The 21,221-nt window shown below is 40.8% G+C and overlaps 1 pseudogene; it reads right to left on the bottom strand.

The window, feature by feature from the left end:
- Positions 1-15,889: 15,889 nt before the first annotated feature.
- Positions 15,890-18,150, bottom strand: LOC118650972 (annotated as a pseudogene).
- Positions 18,151-21,221: the final 3,071 nt, after the last annotated feature.

Below are 21,221 nucleotides of genomic sequence, written 5' to 3' on the forward strand. Positions count from 1 at the left end.
TCAAATATGTAAAACTATCTCTGTCCTTATTAATTTCACTCATGTAAATGTGACAGGCAAGACCGAGTTAGGCTCACAACAACTCAGAGAAAAATAGTATCTCCATTTTACAGATAAGGAGAAACAAGGTAGATTTACCCCAAATTGCTTAGTTGATTAGTGGCAAGATGTCAAGATGTCTGACTCTAAGTCTAGAGCTCTAAACTTTGGTTACATCAGTTTTGGGGGTCATATTCAGACACTTTGAAATAAAAATTTTAAGGCAGAATACATTAACTGCTAATAATTGATAAAAACAAAATACTTTTCTACAACCCTGGTTCAATTTCCTTCATTAAATATTACAAAGTTTCCTACTCAGTTCAATAACTCTCATGACATTTTAGACATTATGCTAGGTGCTGGTGATTCAAAGAAAAGAAATTAACACTCCTCTAAGGAAGACCTGATTGGTCTTTTTATGTTGTGTAAAAAAAGCATTTTTACCTAATGGATCTTTTTACCTTTCTACTCACTGAAAATCTCACCATTGTCACAGTTTTCCCCTTAATATAGAAGTTTGAATTTTCATTCCCTTGCTTAAAAATGCTAAATTGTTCCCATAAAAGTGCCGGGAGCCATTCCATCCTTGCTGTTTCAAAGGACCTGGCATATATGGCATACTGTGCTTAATATGTTTGCTCACCTTCTTGGCACTATGTGTTTTAACCAAGGTCTCCTCTCTGAGAAAGGTTGCTTCCCCAGGTAGGGATTTTCCCCTGAAGTTAGGGAGGGAATAAAACTCCTCAACTAAGTGCCAGGTGGGTAATTAATCACTTTAACTACGAACAATCATGCTTAAGCTACATAATCTTTACTCCCTGGAATGGAGATAAGAAACGCCCTAACCTTTGTAATAGAGATTGATAGGATTGAATCAACTGGTATAAATACAGATGTAACAAGACAGCAGAAGACAGAACCAAGGAAGACAGAACCTACAGACAGAACCGAAGAAGACAGAACCAGGAGGCACAGAACCTACACAGAACGTTCTCTAGAGACAGAAGAACTTCGCTGGAGAGAACATGGCAAAAGATCCTGGACAGAAACTGGCCTCAGAACCTAGAGACAGAACCTAGCGAGAGAACCTGGCTGAAGAACCTAGAGACAGAACCTGGCTACAGAACCTGGATAGAACATGGCAAGAGAACCTGACTAGAACCTGGTGGCTGAACCTGGCTAGAGAACCTGGACAGAACCTGGCTGGAGAGCCTAGCAAGGGAACATGGACACAGAACCTGGCTGGAGAACCTGGAGAACCTAGCAAGAGAACATGGATACAGAACCTCTCTGGAGATCCAGACCAGAACTTGGCTGGAGATCCTGGCTGGAGATCCTGGCTAGGCTGCTGATCAATTGAACACTGCCTCCGTGTCCTTCCTTCTTCGCCGACTCCATCCACACCTTTGGGGACCCCTGGACCTGCTGGGGTTGGACTCCGGCATAAAAGGACTCAACAAATAATTCTGTAAAGAATATTCTTGTACATGTTGTCCACAATTCTGATGATTTCCTCAGGAAATTGAATTACTGGGCTAACAGGAGTGAACATCTTAAGGTTTTTGAGAACCATTGAGAAATTGGCCTCAAAAAAGGTTGGACAATTTACATAATCTACCAGTGGTTTATTTATTCCTAATACTGAATATATTCCTTGCTTTTGAAATCTTTGTATATTTGATAGGGTATATATCTTACTGTTCATTCTTGTGTGTTGCTTTGATCATTTTCCATATGTTTGTTGGTCATTTTCTTTTGTGAATGAAATTTGTATAGTTTTCTTATTGAAATAAACTTTTTTTTGCCAACATGTACCAACATTTTATATAGTCAAGCTATTAACTACTAGTATATGTTATATGTTGCAAATATTTTTCCAGCTGATCACTGGACTTTTAATATATAGAAGTTAAGTTTTATTTAGTCAAATTAATTACATGTTTTCATTTGTAGATTTTTCCATTGTTCTTCCCTGTTTTAATATCAAGTCAACATGTCACTATATTTTCTTAAGTTGCTAATGTTTAACTAAAACATTTGAATTTATTTCAGGACATAATACCTAATGAAGCTATAGCTTCCTTTCCTTTTTCTGTTGTTTACTAAATAATCTTTTTCTTAGCCAATAATTTGCGATATCATCTTTGTCATAGGATAGAGGTTAAGTGCATAGATTCTGGAATCAGCCTGCCTAGTTCAAACCAAACTCCAGTAATTGTGGAAATCTGAGGCAACCTGTGCCTCCATATGCTTGTCTGTAAAATGGTTATAATAATGTCAATTCAACTGATGATTGTGAGAATTCAATTAATGTATGTAGAACAGTTAGAATAGTACCTGACACATGATTAAATGCTATGTAGATGTTGGCTGTTATATACCAAACTAGAGGCCCGGTGCATGAATTTGTGCACCAGTGGGGTCCCTCAGCCTGGCCTGCAGGATCAGGCCAAAACCAGCTCTCCAACATCCCCTAAGGGGTCCCGGATTGCAAGAGGGCACAGGCCAGGCCGAGGGACCCCACCAGTGCACGATCAGGGCCAGGGAGGGACACTGGAGGTTGGCTAGCTGGGGAGGGACCGTGAGAGGGCTCCAGGGCATGTCTGGCCTATCTCAGTCCCAATTGGACAGACCCCCCAGTAAGCTAACCTACTGGTTGGAGCGTCTGCCCTCTGGTGGTCAGTGCATGTCATAGTAACTGGTCGACTGGTTGACTAACTGCCCCCTGGTGGTCAGTGTATGTCATAGTGAGCGGTTGAGCTGCCATAGCATCTCATTAGCATATTACACTTTGATTAGTTGAATGGCTGACTGGTCAACCAGACACTTAGCATATTAGGCTTTTATTATATAGGATTCTGACACGCTAAGGGTCTGTTTGGGAGCTCTACTGTTTCATTGATATATCATATTTTGTACCAAATTGGATTCTATCTTAATTATTGTAGCTTAGCACTTTTAAAAAAATGTACTTTCAAAATCCAATGAGGCACACCTGAAATCCACCTCGGTACTTGATGGATGAAGGCCTTGTATAAAATGAGAAGCAACAGAATTGAGGTTAAAAAGGAAGAACACAGTTCTTTTGAATCTGTAGCCAAGGGGTAGGATGCTCCCCAGGCAATCTCAAACAGATGTGGGAGTTCCAGCTACTGAAATCCAAGATGGGGCTGCAGGGAGGTGTGAGTAGGCCTAAACTTCAGTTCCTCATTTTGCAGGCCTGGAAACAGCTCTCCCTGGGGCAGGGGTGTGAAGTGAGCTCAACAGGGCTGACTGGGTGTCCAGAGGGTCCTTACAAAAGACCATTGAGAACTTGGGTACTTCATTCCTTACACCATGGGGACATTGAAGGAAAAAGGACATAACAGCCTAATTCACCAGGGACCAGCCACATTACTGCTTCCCAAACAGACTGCACCAAGATTCTGCTGAGGGGACCAAAAATATTTAAGTTCTGATGTGTTTGGATTTTGTTTTTTTGTGGTTGTCATTGTGACACTAGAGGCAAATAGAAATAACTATGTGAAGAATGGCCTGTGTATGTTTTCAACCAATAAACTTGGGCTGGGTTAGTTTAATGTAGGAATTCAGAGAGGGCACCAATTCCCTTGGGAAAAGAATGGCCAGCACTGACCAGGTGGCTCAGTTGGTTGGAGCATCGTCCCACTGAGCACACTTCTTAGTATCTTTGGACAATGTTTCACATACTGCAGGTATTCAATAAATATTTAATGTAATCCCTCACAGCAACAGGTTAAAGAAGAAAAATCACATAATTGTATTATTAGATCAGATAAAGCATTTGACAAAATCTAACAGCCATTTATGACAAAAACTTTCAGTAAACTAGGAATAGTGCACGAATTTCATGCACCAGGCCTCTAGTATTATATAATTTTATTTATTTATTTATTTTTAAAATATATTTTATTGATTTTTTACAGAGAGGAAGGGAGGGGGATAGAGAATTAGAATCAATGAGAGAGAAACATCGATCAGCTGCCTCCTGCACACCTCCCGCTGGGGATGTGCCCGCAACCAAGGTACATGCCCTTGACCGGAATCAAACCTGGGACCTTTCAGTCCGCAGGCCGACTCTCTATACACTGAGCCAAACCGGTTAGGGCAGGGGTGGGCAAACTTTTTGACTCGAGGGCCACAATGGGTTCTTAAACTGGACCGGAGGGCTGGAACAAAAGCATGGATGGAGTGTTTGTGTGAACTAATATAAATTCAAAGTAAACATCATTACATAAAAGGGTACGGTCTTTTTTTTCAATAGTTTTATTCATTTCAAACGGGCCAGATCCGGCCAGCGGGCCGTAGTTTGCCCACGGCTGGGTTAGGGCTATAATTTTATAGTTAATGTTTTAAAAATGTTGCAGCTTCACATCAGTGTAATTTCATTACCTCCCCTTTCTTTGTGCTATTGTCACATATTCAATTTCTACATACATTATATTTCCACCTTACAATGTCACTTTTTCTGCTCTACACAATCATTTGTCTTTCAAGGTCATTAAGAGAAGAAAAGAAATATATAGTCTCTTTTATTTAGGCATGTATATATTCTTTCTAGTGCTCCTCATTCCTTACTACAGATCAGAGACTCTTTCTAGTGAATCTTCTTTTCAGTCTGAAGAATTTTCTTTAGTGTTTATTGTAGTGCAAGTATACTGATTCAGTTTTCATTTACCTGAAAATGTCTTTATTTTTTAGGAATAGTTTTGTTTGATGTAAGATACTAGGTAGACTTCCTCCACACCCCTCTTCTTTATGATATTATTCCATTGCCTTCTAGCTTCCACGTTATTCATATAATTGCTCCTAGAGTGGCTTTTAAGATTTTTTCCCCCAGCAATTTAATTTTTATGTGCCTATATGTGTGTTTCTTTAAATTCTTCTGCTAAAGAGCTGCTAGAATTTGTAGGTTGATGATTTTAGACTAAATTTAGTATGTTTTCCTCATTAATTTTTCTATATTTTTTCTGCCTCATTCTTCATCTGCTCTCTTTCTATGACTCCAAATGCAATTAGTTAGGCCAACACACACACACACACACACACACACACACACACACACACACACACACATATTGGTTAGTCCTCACTGAAGATTTTTTTTCTCATTGATTTTTAGAGAGAATGGAAAGGAGGGGTAGAGACTGTGAGAGAGAAACACTGATGTGAGAGAGAGACATTGTTTGGTTACCTCCCACAGGTGCCCCTGAATGGGGCCAGGGATCAAGACAGCAACCAAGGTATGTGCCCTTGAGCAGAATCAAACCTTCAGCCCTTCAGTATGCAGACTGAAGCCTTAACCACTGAGAAAACTGGCTAGGGCTAGACCACTTGATATTGTCCCACAAATCACTGATTCTATGTTTTTTTTTTAATTTCAAAAATAGAATTTACTGTGGTTACGTTGGTTAATAAAATTATATAGGTTTCAGGTGTAAAATTCTGTAACACATCATCTGTATATTGTATTGTGTTCACCATCCCAAGTCAAGTCTCCTTCCATCACCATTTATCCCCCCTATACCCTCTTACACCTCTCCTCACCCCTCACTGACTCTATTTTTAAAAATAATTTTCTCTTTTCTTCACAATGGATAATTTCTATTGATATGTCTTGAAATTGATGACCCTTTTATCTAAAATTGCCAATCTGCTGCTAAGTTTATCCAGTGGACCTTTAATTTCAGATATTGTAAATTTCAGTTTCAGAATTTCCATTTGGTTCTTTAATTTTAGAGTCTCTACTTTTTCCTTGAGATATCTCCCTTTCTCCATTCATTATGTCCATCTTTTTCTTTAAATCTTTGAACATTTTTATAACAGCCATTTTTAAGTTGTTTAATTACCACATCTGGATCATCTTCTGGCCAGTTTCTATTGACTACTTTTTTTTTGTTCATCAGTTACATTTTTCTGCCTCTTCAAATGTACAGTAATTTATGATTGTGTTCTTGACATTCTGAATGAATCCTTGTGAGCATCTGGTTTATGTTGCATTTCTTTAAAGGGTGTTGAGTTTTGTTTTGATTGTTACACATTTGGGTGCTGTTGAGACTTGCTTTTAGGCTTTGTTAGAGTAGGTTTAGAGTGGCCCTTGTCATAGGGCATGGCTGTTACTCTTAAGGGGTGGTCTTCCTCGTGTCATAGCAAAATACGCAGGGTGTTCAGTGTAGATCTCTCTGTTATGACTCACCCAGAACTCCTGTGTTCCACAAGACTATGTGACCTCTGATGTCTCTGTTATGCTCTCAGCTCTGGAGCAGTAGCTCTAAGCTAGACCTTGTTGAGTTTCTCCATGGGCCCATTCAACCTATTGCTCGTCTGGGAATCTGGAGGGAATCCCCAGAAAAAGGGGGGCCTCTCATGTAGCTATTTTAACTTTGGTACCCTGCACTGAAATTTCCAGATGCTTTAGCAGTTCCCAAGCTCTGTTGTCTGACTCACCAGCTCCGTGGGACTATTTGTGCTCTGTGGTTCACCCCAGGCCATGATTGTGAAATTGTCCCCAGGTAAAGAGATGGACTAAATATTTATCTTCTCTCAGGGACCACAGTCTTCTGTTTCCCATAGCCTGAAAACAGTTGTCTCATATATTTTGTTCTGTTTGTAGTGCATTGTTTTTGTTTTGTTTTGTTTTTTGGCAGGAGAGCAAATTTGATTCTGATTGCTCCAACAAGGGTAGAAACAGAAGTTGATTCAAAAAATTATTTTAAATATTGTGGTACGTTTTCATTTGATATCAGCAGATTTTTCAGCAAATTTTATACAAGTATCCTCTCTCAGACTTGTCAAACTAATCTTCACTTGCCCACAATTCCAGAGTATCTTTTCCTAAGTGCTTCTTACAATTTTCTTTCAAACTGATAGTTTCAGCTTGAATTATTTAAAGTCTCACTAGAATGCTTAAATGAAATGGAAACTAACCTGTTGGCAGGCAGGTGGCAGATGGTAAACAAGGTAGTGCTTTAAATTATTATCCATCAGTTAATATTAGAAGAGCTGTGCCACAACCTTTTATGGCTAGGGTTCAGGATCTGAAGGAGGGGCTGTGCACAAATGGAAATGCTATACAAGAAATATGAATTTAGAAGACATGGGAGGCCAGGTGGAAACTTCTCTCTTGGAGAGGCACACTGACTTCTGGCCTGTCTGCTTTTTATTCACTTTTAGATACATATCTTGCCCTCAGTAAAGCACAGCAAACAGGTAGCAGACAGACAGTCTCAAAGGTCAGTAAAGATTTACTTTGAGGCTATTAGGTCAGGAAATTGTTTCGAGCCATCGCTATCTCAACACAGAACAATCGGTGCATAGCTTTTAGCCCTGCTAAAGCTCAAGGTTCATCAGCCTTCCGAGTTCCTTGGTGCATTCTCATGACAGCATTGACAATGGATGGCTTCCTGCAGAGCTGAGTATAAAGGCTTATAAAATTCAATTATATGGACAAGTGTGGGCTGTATAAAAATTGTGTTTACTCTAGTTCTGATGGTAATGGCCAAGACTTCCATGCTAGGTCACTGATGAAAATCACAACCAGGTATGGTTAAAAAACCCCACAAAACCCATGCTTTGGTTCTAGTCCCAGTTCTCCTCTTCTTGTGTTGCCTTGTTCTGCAATCTATATTGGTCTATTTTCCAGGCCATTTTTTCCCTTGGTTAAATTCCATTTTTTTGGTCGATATTATGGGCTAATGAATCAGTTGCAAAGAATTTTATTACTCTGCCATTTCTCAAAGTTAACTCTTTAACCATTGTATTGACTACTCCATTGGCTCTTTCTAACTTGTACTCTTAATTATGTACAAATGCATAAGTTTTTAAGATGCTCTCCAATTATGCAGTATGATTCTTTTTCTTCTGTGGTGGGAGAGATTTGTGTAAGCCTGTTGATTATTGGTGGGAAAGTCAGTTATATCTCAACATTTTCTTACTCAGGAATTTTACTTTATGATTACTTCCTGGGTCAAACTATTTTATATTCCCACTCCTGGCTGAGCAGCTGGAGTGAAAAAAAATGTTGTCTTGGGACACTCATATCTTTGTCATATATAGACTTCAGCACAAAGATAAATATATAGGCAACCAATCCAGGAGGTTAGAAAGGACATTAGAAAATGAATATATAAGCAGAGAGAAAACTATCTGCAGGTTATCTGTACTAACCCCCAAAAACTATGGTATGAAGAACTATGACTCAAACATTGAAAAGAATATAGCCTGGTAAATATTACTCAACCTTCTGTCCCTCAGATTCTTTATCTGTGAAATGGGGTCATGATCCCAACATCACAGTGTGGTTATGAAGACCAAATGAAATCACATGTACACAATGACTAACACTGGTGTCCCATAGAAATGCTTACAAAATATTTATTTATTTTTTTCCTCCAACACATACTCATAATCTACAAATAAGCTTTTCTCAGTCATTATTATCAACCCTATTATTTGGCGAATGAATGCATCTTCTGCAATTACAGATATTTGTAACTGATTTAGTAAGGGAAGTTTAATCTCTTGAGAACCTATTACCCCCAACTGAGCATAGAATGAGCAGTAATTTTAGAGAAAATACGTGAGTCAGGGAGGAGTCCCTCCCCAAAAAAGTCAGCAGTATGACCAACAAAAGTATTCCATTCTGAAATATTTACTGATTGGCTAGAGGTTTTATGCTAAGGGAGAGAAAAAATAGACATTATTCATATTGAATCACCATTTTCCTCCAATATGATTTTAAGACACTACAACAAAATTGTCCATACTTGAATATTCTATTGCTATGTTTAATTACATTCTACTTCGACTCTCAAAAGCTTTTTTTATTTCCTCTGAGAAATTTTTCTGCCCTTGATTTCTCCCCAGAGCTTCAGAGCCAAATTTTCATTTTCTTTTTTTAATGTTTATTGTTGAAAGTATTCTATATCCCCTTTTTTCCCCCATTGACCCCTTCTAGCCCACCCCCGCCAGCACTCCCCCACCCCTTCACCATCCTATTGTCTGTGTCCATAGGTTATGCATATATGCATACAAGTTCTTTGGTTGATCTCTTCCCACCCAACCACCCCTGCATTCCCTCTGATATTCCACAGTCTGTTTCTATGTCTCTGGATCTATTTTGTTCATCAGTTTATTTTGTTTATTGAGTGATATCATATGATGCTTGTCTTTCTCTGACTGGCTTATTTTGCTCAGCATAATACTCTCCAGGTCCCTCCAGGCTGTCTCAAAGGTAAGTGATCTTGCAGAGGCCTTTCAAGTGAACCATATGCCCAGTTTACCTAATTATTCCCCCTCCCCCATGTCTACTCTTCCTCTTTGTTCTCTCCCTATATTCTGGGCACTGCCAAGCAGAAGCTAGAAACTTCAGAGTCCTCTTTCATGACTTCTCTCCCATAGCCTCCAGTTTCAGATGGCGATTATATTTTAAATTATCATTAAGGAAATAATAAACATCAGAGTGGAAATAAATGACATAGAGACAAAAAAAAACCCCACAAGAAACACACACACACACACACACACACACACACACACACACACAAAACAACAAAACACACACAAACAATACAAATGATCAATAAAACCAAAAGCTGGTTCTTAGAAAGGATAAACAAGATTGATGAACCTCTAGCCAAGCTCACCAAGAAACAAAGAGAGAGGACTCAAATAAACAAAATCAAAAATGAGAGAGGTGAAGTAAAAACAGACCCCACAGAAATACAAAGGATTGTAAAAAAATGCTATGAAAAACTCTACTCCAACAAACTGGACAACCTAGACAAAATGGACAAGCTCCCAAAATACAAGTTCCCAAAACTCAATCAGGAAGAATAAAAAAATGTGAATAGGCCAATAACTACCGATGAAATTGAAGCAGTAATAAAAAATCTTCCAGCAAACAAAAGCCGTGGTCCAGACAGCTTCACAGGGGAGTTCTACCAAACATTCAGAGAAGAACTAAAACCTATCCTCCTCAGACTATTTTAAAAATTTCAAGAGGAAGGCACACTTCCAAGCTCTTCCTATGAAGCCAGCATTACCCTAATTCCAAAACCAGATAAAGACACCACAAAGAAAGAAATACAGGCCATTATCCCTGATGAACATATATGATAAAATCCTCAACAAAATTCTAGCAAATCAGATCCAGTATTACATTCAAAAGATCATACATCATGACCAAGTGGGATTTATGCCAGGGATGCAAGGATGGTACAATATCTGCTAATCAATAAATGAGATACATCACAAAAACAGATTGAGAGACAAAAATCACATAATCATATCAATTGATGCAGAAAAAGCATTTGACAAAATCTAGCACCCTTTCTTGATAAAAACCCTCAGCAAAGTGGGAATAGTGGGTTCATACCTCAACATAATAAAAGCCTTATATGACAAACCTACAGCCTACATCATACTCAATGGGCAAAAACTAAAACCATTTCTCCTAAGAATAGGAACAAGGCAGGGATGCCCACTTTCACCACTCCCATTCAACATAGCACTGGAAGTGCTAGCCATCATGATCAAACAAGAAGAAGAAATAAAAGCCATCCAAACTGGAAAAGAAAGGGCTAATTCCAATGTAACCCTGATATTTGGGGGGCTAGCAACCTGAATCCATGCTAGCCAGCCCAGTGTACATTTTTGATAACCTATAATTAATTCATTACTACTTTCCCAGAAACTAGTCTTGCAGAACCTGTTACAGAGGCCATAAAACTGTGAACAGTGCACTGCCCCGGAGGGAGGGTTATTAATGCTGGTGCCAGGCCAGACCATCAAATATGACCTGGAGGCCCCCAACACCTGGGGGCCTTCTTGCAAAGCCAGCGAAAAGAATCAAAAGCATAATCCATATTTGTGGGACAAAGACCCCAGAAAGATATAAAAGAGAAGCCCCCTGCATGTTACTTTACTCAGATTTGGAAAGTTATTCCCTGAGTCTGCTGGCATAAATAAAAAGTGTCACTCCTCTTCTTTAAAGTATCACTTGGTTTTTCTTTGGTCTTCTGCAACAATTATTCACAGATTACATGATATTGTACATAGAAAACCCTAAAGACTCCATAAAAAAACTACCAGACCTAATAAGTGAATTTGGCAATGTAGCAGGATACAAAACTAACACCAAGAAATCTATAGCTTTTTTATTCACCAATAATGAACTCACAAAAGAGAAACTAAAAAAATATTTACCATTTCACCAAAAAATTAAGATACCTAGGAATAAACTTAACTAAGGAGGTAAAAGACCTGTACTCAGAAAACTAAAGGATGTTAAAAAAAAGAGAGATAGAGGAAGACATAAACAAATGGAAGAACGTACTGTATTTATGGATTGAAAGAATCAACATCATTAAAATGTCCATACTTCCCAAAGCAATTTATAGATTCAATGCAATCCCCATTAAAATACCAACGGTATATTTCACAGACCTAAAACAAACTCTCCAAAACTTCATATGGAATAAAAAGATCCTGAATAGCCACAGCAATCCTGAGAAAGAAGAACAAAGTTGGAGGGATCACAATACCAGATATCAAGCTATATTACAACGCCACTGTTCTCAAAACTACCTGGTATTGGCACAAGAAGAGACATATAGACCAATGGAACCAAATAGAGAACCCAGAAATTGACCCAAGCCATTATGTTCAATTAATATTTGACAAAGGAGGCAAGAGTATACAATGGAGTCAAGACAGTTTCTTCAATAAATGGTGTTGGGAAAATTGGACAGATACATGCAAAAAAAATGAAACTAGATCACCAACTTACTAGTAAACCTACACAAAAATAAACTCAAAATGGTTAAAGGACTTAAATGTAAGACAGGAAACCATAAAAATCTTAGAAGATTCCATAGGCAGCAAAAATTAGACATATGTCGTAGCAATATCTTTACCGATACAGCTCCTAGGGCAATGGAAACTAAGGAGAAAACAAACAAATGGGACTACATCAAAATTAAAAGCTTCTGCACAGAAAAAAAAAAAGTCAACAAAATAACAAGAAAGTCTACTGTATGGGAGAACATATTTGCCAATGTTATCTCAGATAAAGGTTTAATCTCCAAAATTTACAGGGAACTCATACAACTTAACAAGATAAACAACCCAATAAAAAATAGGCAAAGGACCTAAATAGACATTTTTCAAAAGAGTATATACAGAAGGCCAAGAGACATATGAAAACATGCTCCAAGTCACTAATCTGAGAGATGCAACTCAAAACTACAATGAGATACCATCTCACACCTGTCAGAATGGCTATCATCAACAAATCAACAAAGAACAAGTGCTGGGTAGGATGTGGGGAAAAAGGAACCCTTGTGCACTGCTGGTGGGAATGCAGACTGGTGCAGTCACTGTGGAAAACTGTATGGAAATTCCTCAAAAAATTAAAAATGGAACTCTCATTTGACCCAGTAATCCCACTTCTAGGACTATATCCCAAGAAACCAGAAACACCATTCAGAAAGGACATATACACCCCTATGGTCATAGCAGCACAATTTACAATAGCTAAGATTTGGAAACAGTCTATGTGCCCATCAGCAGATGAGTGGATTAAAAAACAGTGGTATATCTACACAATGGGATCCTACGCTGCTGTAAAAAAGAAGGAACTTTTGCCATTTGCAACAGCATGGATGGACCTGGAGAGCATTAGCTAAGCGAAATAAGGCAGTCAGAGAAAGATACTAGCAAATATCACATGACCTCACTCATATGTGGGATATAATGAACAACATATATTGATGAGCAAAAACAGATCCAGAGACAAAAAAAACACTGAACAGACCATCCAACCTCAGAGAGAAGGCAGGGGAGCTGGGGCTGGGGGCGGGGGGGAGGGTCAATCAGGGAAAAAGGAGACATACGTAATACTTTAAAAATAAAAAAAATCACAAAATGAAAGCAAAGGTAAAAATAAATAAAATCATCATGATTTCTAATCTAAAAAAAATTACCATTAATTTGCTAATGTTTCCCATTATGAAGCTGTTAAGACCATATCAGCAGACAAGTAAGAAGTAGAAAAAGTAAATTAACTGCCTGTACTGCTAATTTACACAGTTGAATTAAGAGAGTAATGAAATCTTAATAAAACCATTCTTATCATTTCAGCATATTTCCTTCCAGTCTTTTTTCTTGTACTTCTGTTTAGTTTTTTTGTCTTACTTTTCCTTTTCTGATCATTTTCTTACTTTCTGCTATTACAAGATGCTTCGGGTTCATCTTGTATTTGTACTGCTCCAGAATCAATCATTTCTTTAAGATACATTGGTCCCTTGCATTGGAGAATGTGGGCATTGGGTACTGGTTTTCTTTCAAACATTGCTGTAGTCACCGTCATGTATTGGGGGATGTTGGAGAGCCGGTCTTGGCCCAATCCCCGCAGGCCAGGCCAAGGGCTATTTTCAGCCTGATCCCTGCAGGCCAGGCTGAGGAACCCACTGGTGCATGAATCCGTGCACCCAGCCTCTAGTATGCATAGAAGATCTTTGGTTAATCTCTTCCCCACGTCTGCCTCCCCACTTCCCTCTGAGATTCATCAGTCTGTTCCATGTTTTCATGCCTGTGGTTTCCGCCCCTGCATTGAGTGTCTGCCCCCTGGTGGTCAGTGCACATTATAGCTACCAGCTGGCCACTTAGGCTTTTATATATATAGACTAGGGGCCCGGTGCACGAAATTCGTGCACTGGGTGTGTGTGTGTGGGGGGGGGGGTGTCCCTCAGCCCAGCCTGCCCCCTCTCACATACTGGGAGCCCTTAGGTGTTGACCCCCATCACCCTCCAATCAGAGGATCGGCCCCTTGCCCAGGCCTGACGCCTCTGACAGAGGTGTCAGGCCTGGGCAAGGGACCCTCATTTCCCCCCATCACTGGTTCTGCCCCCAGCCCAGGCCTGATGCCTCTGGCCCAGGAGTCAGGCCTGGGCAGGGGACCCCCAGGCCCCTCCGATTGCTGGCTCTGCCCCTTGCCCAGGCCTGATGCCTCGGCCAGAGGCGTAGACCCCCATCACCCTCCGATCGCCTGATCGGCCCCTTGCCCAGGCCTAACGCCTCCGTCAGAGGTGTCAGGCTTGGACAGGGGACCCCCATCTCCCCCCGATCACTGGCTCTGGCCCCCGCCCAGGCCTGAGGCCTCTGGTCCAGGAATCATGCCTGGGCAGGGGACCCCCATCTCCCTCTGATCGCTTGCTCCGCCCCCCACCCAGGCCTGATGCCTCGGCCAGAGGAGTTGACCCTCATCACCCTCCGATCACCAATCACCGGATCGGCCCCTTGACCAGGCCTGAGGCTTCCAGCATAGGTGTCAGGCCTGGGCAGGGGACCCCCAGCTCCCCGCGGTTGCAGGCTCCGCCCCTGCCCAGGCCTAACACCTCTGGCCTAGGCGTCCGGCTCAGGCAGCAGGGACCCGAAGCTGCAGGGGGGGGCGCCGCGATCATGGGCTTCGCTTTAGGCCCAGGCAAGGGACCCCTAGCTCCTGGGACTGCCAGCTTCGACCGTGCCCAGCTCCCATCGCTGGCTCCACCCCTACTTCCTGCTATCACTGGCCAGGGCGGAAAAGGCACCTGATTCTCCAATCAAGAGCCCCCCAGCTCTTCGCTCCCCCCTGGGTTTCTGATCACTGTCAGTGGCAGGGGGCTTCTTCCTGCTTTCCCTTTCGCCTCCCTGCATTGTGCCTACATATGCAAATTAGCCGCCATCTTGTTGGCAGTTAACTGCCAATCTTAGTTGGCAGTTAATTTGCATATAGCCCTGATTAGCCAATGAAAACGGTATCGCCGCACGCCAATTACCATTTTTCTCTTTTATTAGTGTAGATGTAAGGTCAGCCCCTTGACTTGTGCACTCAAACTCATCCATTTTCAGCTTGATCCAGGGTGTGTTGTTCCTCCATTATATTCTCCGTCATTCAAATAGTTCTTTTCTCCCTACAGGTGAGCTGTTGGTTCTGTCTCACTGTTTTCAATTTTTTTCTTTGTCTTTAGTTTTCAAAAGTTTGATTATGATGTGTCTTGGCATAATTTCTTTGATTTGTCTTATTTGCAGTTCTCTCAGCTTTTTGAATCTGTAGATTTATGTCTTTTGCCAACTTATTTCCTTTTTTTATCCAAACTGATGCAAAGTATTTATTCCAAGTTAGTTATTTTATGCAGTAGTTTCCCCTTCAAGACTTGTGATAACCACATCTTTTAAACCTGTAAATAATGTTATCAAAATAATCATAATCTTTGAAATTTCACAAAAATTTATATTTTACAATCCACCCTGAATATCAAGGCTGTAAGAATAACACATTTCCTATATCCAAATATTTTACAGCTGTACCCAAAAAAAGAAAAAAAAGAAACAAACCCCCCTCCCCCCAACATATGCTTGGTTAAGGGCTAACGTTACCCAAGCAGCCAAAAATAAAATAAAATATCCAAATTATTAGCATTAATTTAATACAATTATAACTTCAATAGTCACTTTGTCATTGACAATGATTGCTTGAGCACAGGGGTGAGTGCCCCAAAGGCTGGTGGAAGCTATTGCTGCAGACCAGTGTCTCCTCTCTGTCAGCGTCCACTTGTGCATCGCCCCATATATACTGTGTGTATATTTTAAAAATATTTCTCACCACACAAATTTTCTCTACTAAGCAAATAACAGGAAAGAAAAACAATAAAAGCTAAACAAGCCAATCGCTCTCTCTTTGGGATATGATTATTTCCCTTGTGCATGAAATATTCAACAACAACATGAAAGGAAAATATTTTTTTTTTTGTATTCTTCGTAAGCACACAAGCTGAGGTTATGGGTCAGATTTAACTGTGAACATTTATGTGCCTACTTCCAGGCATCGTCATCTGATGTTTCACTGCTACTGGTTTCAGTGTCTGAATCCTCAAACTCTGCTTTGCACGTGCTTCTCCAAGGGGAGAACAGGCTAGAAGTGTGGCTTTACAAGAAGCCATTCTTCCCAAAGCCATTTCTTCTCAGCTGCTCTGTCTTCATATGGAACTCTTTAAGCTCATCCTCTGTGAGGGGAAGGTAATTCTCATCATTTCCAGGGTACTCCTGCCATCCCATTGCTTCCAATAACCTGTGCTCTGCTTCCAGTGAGTGTGAGAGGACCTCCCCTCCTCCTCTACAGGGAGAGGGAGACCATTCTGATGACAGCCTTCCTCTCCATTTTCCTTTGGTTCAGGTGTGCTGTTTGTCCTTCAAATCTTCCAGCTTGTCACAGTCTCTGTTCTCTGAGAAGTCTCCATCCCAGTCATCCTTCAGAGTCTTCAGAAGCTTGCTTTTCCTGTCAAAGGTTCGGCGGGTCAACTTGGTCAGATGAGAGGAGCTGATCTCAATGGGAGGAGTGGTGCTGGAGGGACTCTCTTTGGGAGAGCTTAAAACTGCACCACCAGTCAGTACTACTGGTTTGGTAACAGAGATTGGACTGGTAAAAGCAGACTCCTGGCTTAGTGGAAAGGGATCCTGATTTGTGTTCCATTCTGTTAGCTTTCCATGCACTGGGCTTGGAGGGAGGTGGTGCAGGCTTAGGAACCAGGTTCTTATAGACACTTGGAACCATGTTGGATGATTTGTTCCCATTTGCATAGTGAGATCCTGGTGAGGTGAATGCAGCAGAGAAGGCAGCAGCAGGATCTTCTTTGGAAACTTTTTTGATAACTAGCATTTTGGAGGTTTGTTTGGCACCAGATGGCTTTTCCCACACTCCAGAAGGGGTCCCAATAGGTCTGCATGGCTGATTCTGCTTGCCAGCTTCTGGATTCAAAGAAGGGAAGTCTTCCTCTTCAAACTGCAACTTTTCCACCTCGTCTTCTTTTTTTTTCTTCCCTAATCTCTGCAGGTGGCTTTTCCTGAAAGGCACAGCCTGTCCTGGAGTGAAAGCTGCCATTCCAGTGGTGATGGTTTCCTGCGCCACCCCCACTACGCTGGCTCATGCCATCATGACCATGGGAAGAGCCATGCCAACCAGATAGGTTTCCGGTTGATTCCAGCATATGCTCCCTTAGAGACACTTGAGTCCACAGAATCATGGCGAAACAGGGAGGGCTGGTGCCAGGAATCTCCTGTAGTTCGTAGAGGTCCACTGTTAAAAAAGCCATCAGAGGAATTATGTCGAGGACGACGGCTTACTCCAAATCTACCATCTCCTCGGGGTAGGTGCTCTCCGTGTTTTTCAAAGGTGGCTGTAGGTGACTTCACTGCCTGTGGTGTTGAAAAATGTAGCCAAGCAGGAACAAAGTCATGCTGCGCCACTGAGGCCCAGTGTCTCTTTTCAGCAAGGTGAGGCATCCAACCTCATGGCCAGGATCCCAGAGTGTAACCTCTGTGGTCCTGTTTCCTGAACTCCCTGAGTCTGCCAGCTGATTTCCCACGAGGTTCTCGTTAGAAGGGTGCTTAATAAGGCTGACCAGCAGCACACCTTATGATGAAGCACAAAGAAGCCAGGCTCTGTGTGGATCACTCTCTCAGTCCCCTCAATTGCTCATCTAAACTGCCTAGTTCCTGACACGGTTTCCAAAAGGGAAGAGGAGGGGGGGGAAAGGAGAAGGGGAAGATAAAGAAAGTATCTGTTACATTTAAAAATGGGGGGAAGGGGAAAGACCTACGTCTATGTTCACCTCATTCAACTTCCTTGAGTGATGGCTCTATGGTGTTGTTTAAATAGATAATACATGGATATTTGCACAGTGAGTACAAACACTGTTCATAACAAGGGCATAACTAGAAAGACAGGTGGACTTGCAAGGGCAAATAATGTCATCTAAGTGATAATCAAAAATATAATATTAAAGAGCTATAAAAGATCTTCTGAGCATTCAGCTCCAGTGGCAAAACATCCACGTGACAAAGCCCTTAATTTACAAATCTCATTATTCTTACACAGCTGCTAAAAAAAATGTGCAGATATGTATTTATATTTGTTTTATTCTTCAAAATCTAAAGATATAAGAAATCTTGTTTTAAAAGAAATTAGACAGGAACTTGATATACTTTTCCCTCCAAAGAATAGCAGCTTTCAAGGCAAATTTCTTGGTATAAAGCTCCCAAATGTATCTTCTATTTCTTTTTTTTTTTTTGATATGTCTTTTATTTATTTATTTATTTATTTATTTATTTATTTATTTATTAATTAAATCTTTATTGTTCAGATTATTACATTTGTTCCTCTTTTTTTCCCCCCCATAACTCCCCTCCTCCCAGTTCCCGCCCCACCCTCCGCCCTCACTCCCCACCCACTGTCCTCATCCATAGGTGCACGATTTTTGTCCAGTCTCTTCCCGCATCTCCCACACCCCTTACCCCCCCCAGGAATAGTCAGTCCATTCCCTTTCTATGTCCCTGATTCTATTATAATCAACAGTTCATTCTGCTCATCAGATTATTTATTCACTTGATTCTTAGATTCACTTGTTGATAGATGCATATTTGTTGTTCATAATTTGTATCTTTACCTTTTTCTTCCTCTTCCTCTTCCTCTTCTTAAAGGATACCTTTCAGCATTTCATATAATCCTGGTTTGGTGGTGATGAACTCCTTTAGCTTTTCCTTATCTGTGAAGCTCTTTATCTGACCTTCAATTCTGAATGATAGCTTTGCTGGATAAAGTAATCTTGGTTGTAGGTTCTTGGTATTCATCACTTTGAATATTTCTTGCCACTCCCTTCTGGCCTGCAAAGTTTCTGTGGAGAAATCAGCTGACAGTCATATGGGTATTCCCTTGTAGGTAACTGAGTTTCTTTCTCTTGCTGTTTTTAAGATTCTCTCTTTATCTTTTGCTCTTGGCATTTTATAAAGCTCCCAAATGTATCTTCTATTTCTTTGTTCTTCACTAGTTATAAACTCACAACAAAATCAAAACAAGTAGAAAGATGGGGGTTAAGGATAGTCAAGGAGAAAGACAGTTCCAAAGTGAGGTTTTCTTTTCTTCAGTTTTCTGTATTTTACTTGTTTTGCCCTTTCCTGAAGACTGAAATTGAGCTACAGGAAGTGATGTGAAGAATCTTCTATTGCTTCAGTAGAGAAGTCATTTATTATTTCGGATCCATATCCATCATTATTCAATCATTTAAAAGGCCACAGAAATCTAACATGGGCAGCGGCCGGGCTGAGGCTAGGCATGAGACACCGCGGTGTCTGAGGACGTGTCCTCAGCTTCCTAATCCCGCAGAGCTGGTGAGCCCACAACCATAACAAAGCTCTTCACCCTGCCAACTTATTTCTTCAATTTCTTGTTTAGCCTCACATTTCTCCTTTCCTTCTGAGACTCTGATGAAACACTAAATCTTTTACTATACTCTCAAGTTCTTGAGGTTTATAGTCTATTCTTGCTCTGTTGTTCAGGTGGATAATTTCTACTGTCCTTTCTGTTTTCTAATCAAGTTCCCTGATTCTTTTCTCTATTTCTTTCATTCTACCTTTGAAGCTTCTCCAGTGATTTAAAATTTTATTTATTGTATTTTCAATTCTAACATTTTAATTTGGTTTCTTTTTATGTTTTCTATTTTATTTCCTTAGACTTTATATTTCTTTGCTGAGACATTTTTTTCTCATTTGTTGCAATCATGTTGATAACTGTTTATTGAAGCATTTTTTTTTTTTTTATGATGGCTGCTTTACAATCCTCATTAGATAATTCCAACATCTTTGTCGTATTGGTGTTGGTATCATTCAAGTTGAGATTTTCCTGGTTCTAGGCATGTCAGGTTATTTATTATTGCATCCTCGACATTTTGAGCATTATGTTGTGTGACTCTGGATCTTAATTAAATCTTCTGTTTTAGCAGGACTCCCTGACACTCTTTGGTGGGGAAATGGAGATGCCACCTTTTTGCTGTCAAGTGGGAGTGGAAGTCAAGGTTTCCCACTTTGCCTCCATTGACACCTGAGGGTAGGAGGAAATACATTTACTGCTTGTGGGGAAGGAAGTTCAGGTTCCCCACTAGGCCTCTGCTGACACCAACTGGCTGAGAGAGGGAGGGCCACTTCATTACTGTTTCCTTACTGACACCCTGGGGGGGCATAGATAAAAATTATGGCTCCTTCTTAGGCCCCATCCTAGAGGGGATGAAGGAAGGGGCACCTTGTCACAGCCGGGGGAGAGGGTGGTAGTCGAGGCTTCCCACATGAGATGGGATGGGTGTGGTGTAACAGATTTTTACGTGGTGTTTGGCTGGAGTATAGCAGTTATTGTCTGAATGTTTTCCATCTTGCTAGGCTGCCCCTGTCCTGTTCCTTTGTCTAGAGAGAACAGGATTTTCTTTGGGGCTTTTATTGTCTTTTCCTGTTGGCATTTATAGTTTGGCAACTTACTCAGCATTCAGTCTAGGATATATTAGGCAAAAAGAAAACCCAGGGAACTCACCACTATGTTGTTCCCATAGCCCTTTTCTCCACCTTTCAGAGAGTTCATGTTTGTTTTATTTATAGAATCCAGAGTTTTTAATTGTCTTCAGTGGGGAGAAATAGAGATAAATGGTCTACTCCATTTCAAGTGTTAAATAGACATGATCATCCATTTTACATTTATTTTGACTCTGATTTGTAGGTGAGGGCATGGGAACAACAGGTATAAAATACTCTTACATTTTATTATTATTTTTTGTTCTACCTGCTTTTTCTAAAGCCACATCTCTGTACTTTAACCTAAATGTCTGCCCCAGCTCTTGTTGATTTGGAGACCTAGTAAGGTGTGCCAGAGCTGGGACACAGGGAGAGATATGATTATGGAGGGGACCCAACACTAGACTTAGAACTGTACACTTTTGGCTCTGGGGAACAATTTCAGTGTTTAGTCTGCAATGATGGTAATTAAATGATTTGTCCAAAACATATAGTGAGGGTGAGGTGTGGGAGCCGAAGAGTTAGTGGAAGCTGGAGCAGGGTGGAACTGAAACCTGAAAATCAATGGGTCCCAGCTGCCTGTCACTACTTGAACTGATTAGGCAGTGTCAGGGTGGAACCATATATGAGCGTTTATTCCAAGAATGCTGGCAGTGTGGAAGAGCAGCAGGTCATCCACAAAAATATGCTCTCGCATCTCCTACTAGCTGGCTGGTTACACAGGAATAAGGAAGAAAGGCTGCATACAAGGGGGAAGGGTAGGAATGGCTGCAGGGTCTGTGGTCCCTGAG

This window comes from Myotis myotis, unplaced genomic scaffold, assembly GCF_014108235.1.
Source record: "Myotis myotis isolate mMyoMyo1 unplaced genomic scaffold, mMyoMyo1.p scaffold_m19_p_3, whole genome shotgun sequence".
Taxonomy (NCBI): Eukaryota; Metazoa; Chordata; class Mammalia; order Chiroptera; family Vespertilionidae; genus Myotis; species Myotis myotis.